Genomic DNA, 6,557 nt, shown 5'->3' on the forward strand with positions numbered 1-6,557 from the left:
CGCCTTGTGGCGGTCAAACTATAGATTCAGCAGGTATGGCGCGTTATAACCAATTGTTATTCTAGATATGAGAGTATCAATGCGTAACTAGCACGTTATTCGTGGTTATGGTGTGAGAGACTCTCCGCAGTCCTGTCAGATTCTCATACTGAGGGACGTAGTTGCAAAAAGTGCTGATACGAGGTCTACAGCTTGGACCCGGCAGGGGAGAGGCACGGTGGTTATAGTGGGACAACCGGTTGGCGACGCCGGGAGCGGCCGTATGGTGCGGGTAGACTTGAAGGGACGTGGCACTGGGTAACGTGTACCCTTTGTGCTAATCGGTTGAAGCATTTACCCTGATTATACCTATTATTCCTGCTACGTCGCAAGCGATAGCCCGGGGCTATACCGTAGTAAGGCACACCCTCTGACATGCAATGATGCGAGTGTTGCACCTGTTGAAGGTGTTGTGCCCATGATCCTACAAACGGTGCTGGTACGAATTTATCGGAGGGAGGGTACCATCCCGCTAGCGAGGCTGTTCTTGAGCTGTCGCTTCACGCTTCGACTTCGTTGGCTCTCACATGACAGCGACATAAGTGCTTGGACCATTGTTGCCTGCAGGGGCGTGGGGTGGGATTCGACTCCGACGGGTGATATAATGCTAAGTGCGCTGCGCTCGGCTGGACCCGGTTGGGGGGCCTCTCAGTTGATTCTTCTACTTCTTCTACTGTTGATAGACGGAGGCCTAGCCGCAGAAGCATAGTGTCCGAAAAGGATAGTTATCCCCCTTATTCTGGATTCGTTGCGTTCTCAATATGTGTCCGGTTCTTGGTTACTCTCTGCATATCCCTTTGAGTTACGCACTGCATTCCGCATGGTTATGTCGCATAGGCCTGAAGCACAGTCTCACTCTATTGGCGAGTTGGGCCGAGGAGCTTTTGGTGGATTGTAGTCTGTGGTATGTGTATGTAGAGTTCGATCCTAGATCCGACGCGAGTTCTGTGTCGGGAACGTACTGTGTGCGTGGCCAGCCCTTTTCTTGCGCGCCGCCTTTCCTGATTCAATTCTGTGTGTGAGGTGTGATCAATCTTGTGGCAGTGACGACGGCGCGCGCGAAGTGATGGTAGGAGTTCCGCAGACAGGGCCGGCCAGGTACTGTATGAGGTGACCATACACTCGTCGCGCAGATAAGGCTCTTGCTTGGAGCTGGCGCACGGTCCCAGGCATAAGCGGTGAGATTAGGTTGGCATTCCCTGGTGGTCTCGAGGTAGACAAGTGGTGGATGTAGATTGGGATCGCTGGTCCAATCCTTGCGCCTGGCTCCTTGAACGAGACGGGCAGGCTTAGATGCGCGGCCTCGCGTGGAGTCAGCGGTGCGTTGCGCCATGTGAGAGCGTACTGCCGTCTCTGGCTGGGATGAACTCGAGTAGATGTAGTTCGAACGTTCTGGCTGTTGTTATCTACCACAAGGTGTATGGCGAAGGACTCGAGTAAAGTCCTGTCGTCCGCTCTAGTAAGGTCGTCGGCTCGTGCTGATAGTGATCCTCTAGATTAGTGGGCTGAGTCACGTAACTTGCTCCTCGTGTCTGCAGTCTGCGATCTCAGTTGCAATGTTCTTCCTTACAAGCTAGCGCTGACAAGTCGCAAGAATACTTACCCGCTGGACTATGAGTCGCACTAGTTCTTGCTCGTGCCTTGACGCGTGGGCTGATAGGTTGCTGGGATCTCACGCTTTCCTTGCCCGGTACCATGATCTCGTCTGCGGTATGAATTGCGAAGCTACGGAAGGGCTAGTTGGGATCTGGATCTATGCGTGGATGATATCGTAGTCCATCTCCGCGCGTATGAGGATCGCCTGTCGAGTCTGTCCACCTCATTATGCATCTGGTTCTCGTTACAGTTAAGTATTTGTAAGACTCAATGAGTGTGAACAGTAGCTAGTTTGGTCAGTGGGCGTTACTGATAATCGAGCTTTAGCTCGTAGTTCACATAGGTGTCGATTGTGACTGCGAGCCAGTTTCACTCAGCAATCTAGAGGCTTGGTTGAGTTCGTGGCAGGGTATCGGGAAGCTTGGTTGTCAGGTTGATGTCAGTGTAATTTCCTGCAGGATCAAGATCACTGGGGGTTGGGTTCGCTCAAGGTTCGATATTTGGGCTTGATGGCAACTGAGCCCTGATATTCTCATGACCGAATTGGCGACTTGCATTCAGAGCTGTGCGCTCATCTCTCAGACTGCTCTCAGGCGCTGTGTGCGCGTTGCCACGCATCGACCACAGCTAGTCTCGGTATAAGTCGTCGCTTCTGACAGTAGTGAACCAGGTGGAGCTGTAGGCACTCTAGAGGCCTCCTGGTACTGACGGAGAATCTATCGGATTGACATCGGGTGTCCCCGAATAGCGCGTTACGTACCCGATACAATAGCTAAGCGGTCATATCTTACAAAGAATGAATCATCGCATACGCCAGTCAAGTTTCTACTTGTTCATGTGAGAGCATATGTACATAAGCATCAATCGAGGCGGCGACAACATATGTCTAGCGGTTGAAATGCCATATTCTAACGAAGCTTCATACGCTAAGTCATACGTGCGCTCTATGGCGATGGCCCTGTTGCCGGATACTGCCCGAGACGGAGTGAGGTGTATGTGTGAGACCGAGCAGCTCGGTATGACACAACACGGGATGAGCACCTGCACGCAGGCGTAGCCTGGGGTGGTGCTGCTCGTTGAGGTACATCTCTATGCTCGCTGTGAGCCGTGCAGGCCGCTGCACACACAGGTCTCTGGAGTCAGGAGTCGCTCGTAGTTTGCCGAGAAGTCGAGATACGTCTACGTCTCTACTCATCTGGACGTTCACCAGCGGAAGGCAGGTCGGTGCGCCACCGCCCGCGCAGGCTCGTACGGTTATATGAGGACCCAACCGGAGCCATTCACCCGGCCGCTCCTCTCGTGGCGCGTTGTGGAGCGCTGCATGGTCTGTTTGATGGTGAGGCCCAACGCATAGAGGTCGTCCGAACTGCGGCACCGGATCTCAGAATAGGCATGGGGCTATGCTCACAAGTGCGTCTTGAGGCACTTTACAGGTTGCTGAACTGTGGCTTACATCGTGGCGACCCGTCATCTTGTTGGTAGCCGAATCGTCCCTCCGTAGAGCGATGCAACGAACCTGATAGGTCTCTTCACCATTACACGTACGGATCCGCCGCCACGTCGTCGGTGGACGCTTTGTAGAGTTGTTATGGTGATAATACCGCACTACCTGTGCTGCACACTGTCATTGTAGGAATCGGCGTCTGCTGTGAGTGAAGCTATCGAGATGTATTGCAGGCTCCGCAGTCGCGTAAGTGGATCCTCTCCGTCACCATAGATCTGCTGCTAGATGCACACTCGGGAATCTCGCAGATGAGAGTATCAGGGTTGGTTTATGGGAACGCATACTCACCATAGTACACGCGACGCATGTCGGCTATGGATCGCTCTCGGATGTTGTGTGCCTGAGGCTGTGGGGCGGAGGGTGATCCAGGACTCCTGATTACTCTCCGCACGTGTGAGACCGTTACACTGCTCCTACTCCGACAGTTGTTCAACGCCAGCATAAGCGGAGCATCTTGGACCGCTGCATCACTCGAATAGATCACTCCAACACCACGGATGAAGTATGAGTGTGAGCGAGGCACAGGAGTAGTCCGAAGAGCCGGTCGTACGTGCTCTTACGAAGCAGGGAGCATTGTAACGTGGGTGGTGACGGTGGATTGTAGCTGAACCAACGGCCGTGTACTGCTCCTGGTTGAAGTCCTGATACTCCTCATAGACGGTGTACTCAGGGTGCCAGCGATAACCCAGATAGGTCATCATCTCAGCCAACACAGCAGGTGATCCTGAGGCACCAATGGCCGTCGTGTGGCGCACGACCTGCCTCGTGGGTTCCATCTGAAAACAAAGTTGTTTTCACAGGAGTCAAATGACAATGTGGATAATGTTCAAGTACTACTCTAAAGAATAACTAGGGCTTATCCAACTTTGGGGTGAATGTCGTAACGGGATCCTAGTGTCAGAGTTAGTAAATTCGTTTAACTCGAGTAGAAGGGAGTTCAGAGTCCCAGAGTAAAGGTCGAGGAGTAAAAGATCCTAGCACCACCCGATGGCGACGTGGGCCCGTAAGGCACACAGCCATGTTAGAAAAACAGTTTTCATCGACTAGACTCAACTTCGGCCAAGGAGTTGGAAAGGGGATTCCTACAGGCAGTCGGCTCTGATACCAACTTGTGACGCCCCCGATTTGACCGTACACTAATCATGCACGCAAATGTGTACGATCAAGATCAAGGACTCACGGGAAGATATCACAACACAACTCTACAATTAAAAATAAGTCATACAAGCATCATATTACAAGCCAGGGGCCTCGAGGGCTCGAATACAAGAGCTCGATCATAGACGAGTCAGCGGAAGCAACAATATCTGAGTACAGACATAAGTTAAACAAGTTGCCATAAGATGGCTAGCACAAACTGGGATACAGATCGAAAGAGGCGCAGGCCTCCTGCCTGGGATCCTCCTAACTACTCCTGGTCGTCGTCAGCGGGCATCACGTAGTAGTAGGCACCTCCGGTGTAGTAGGAGTCGTCGTCGACGGTGGCGTCTGGCTCCTGGACTCCAGCATCTGGTTGCGACAACCAGAATGAAAGGAAAGGGGGAAAAAGGGGGAGAAAGCAACCGTGAGTACTCATCCAAAGTACTCGCAAGCAAGGAGCTACACTACATATGCATGGGTATCAAATGGAGTAAGGGTATCATATGTGGACTGAACTGCAGAATGCCAGAATAAGAGGGGGATAACTAATCCTTTCGAAGACTATGCTTCTGGCAGCCTCCGTCTTTCAACATGTAGAAGAGAGTAGACTGAAGACCCCCAAGTAGCATCGCATAGCATAATCCTAACCGATGATCCTCCCCTCGTCGCCCTGTGAGAGAGCGACCACCGGTTGTATCTGGCACTTGGAAGGGTGTGTTTTATTAAGTATCCGGTTCTAGTTGTCATAAGGTCAAGGTACAACTCCAAGTCGTCCTGTTACCGAAGATCACGACTATTCGAATAGATTAACTTCCCTGCAGGGGTGCACCACATACCCCAACACGCTCGATCCCATTTGGCCGGACACACTTTCCTGGGTCATGCCCGGCCTCGGAAGATCAACACGTCGCAGCCCCACCTAGACCAACAGAGAGGTCAGCACGCCGGTCTAAACTTAAGCGCCCAGGGGTCTGGGCCCATCGCCCTTAGCACACCTGCACGTTGCGTGGGCGGCCGGAAGCAGACCTAGCCTAGTGGCGTTCCAGTCCAATCCAGCGCGCGCCGCTCCGTCGCTGACGTCAAGAAGGTTTCGGCTGATACCACGACGACGGGATACCCATAACTACTCCCGCGTAGATGGTTAGTGCGTATAGACCAAATGGCCAGACTCAGATCAAATACCCAGATCTCGTTAAGCGTGTTAAGTATCCGCGAACGCCGACCAGGGCCAGGCCCACCTCTCTCCTAGGTGGTCGGAACCTGCCCTGTCGCTCCGCCTCAAAGATCCACTCGCGGGTGCTCCTCAAGCCGACCCGTCTTTAGTCACCACATGTATCATGTATAAAGTATATAGTATATACCCGTGATCAACTCCCGAGTGATCACGGCCCGATAGTATAGCATGGAAGACGGACAAGGATGTTGGCCACTGATGATAAACTAGCATCCTATACTAAGCATTAGGATTGCAGGTAAAGGTAACAACAGTAGTAGCAAGGACAGGCTATGCATCAGTATGGGATTAACGGGAAGCAGTAACATGCTACACTACTCTAATGCAAGCAGTATAGAGAAGAGTAGGCGATATCTGGTGATCAAAGGGGGGGCTTGCCTGGTTGCTCTGGCAAGAGAGAGGGGTCGTCAACACCGTAGTCGTACGGGGTAGCAGCGGCGTCGGTCTCGGTGTCTAGAGAGAGAAGAGGGGGAAGAAACAATAAATATAATGCAAGCATATGCATAGTGAAGCATGACATGACAAGTAACGATGCTAGGCGTGCCCTAACGTGGTATGAGGTGGTACCGGTTAAGGGGGGAAACATCCGGGAAAGTATTCCCGGTGTTTCGTGATTTCGGGCAGAGGAGCCGGAGGGGGAAAGTTGCGGGTTCGATAGGTTAGGGGTGTGTGGCGGACGAACGGACTGCGTATCCGGATTCGTCTCGTCGTTCTGAGCAACTTTCATGTTGAAAATATTTTAATCCGAGTTACGGATTAAAAGATATGATTTTCTAAAGATTTTATTAATTTCTGAAATTTAATTAATTATTTAATTAATTCAAAAATGATTTAATGACATCAGCATGATGTCATGCTGACATCAGCAGTCAACAGAGTTGACTTAGTCAACCTGACATGTGGGTCCAGGGGGGGACGCGTGGGGTCTCGGAAGCGGGCTCGGGGGCGGTCGGGGGCGTCCGGCGGGGAGGAGGTCGAGGCGGCGGCCGTCCGGCGATGCGGATCCGGCGAGGTGGGAGTCGGGGACGGTCCCGAGGCGACGAG

Source organism: Triticum urartu, chromosome 6 (genome assembly GCF_003073215.2).
Source record: "Triticum urartu cultivar G1812 chromosome 6, Tu2.1, whole genome shotgun sequence".
NCBI lineage: Eukaryota > Viridiplantae > Streptophyta > Magnoliopsida > Poales > Poaceae > Triticum > Triticum urartu.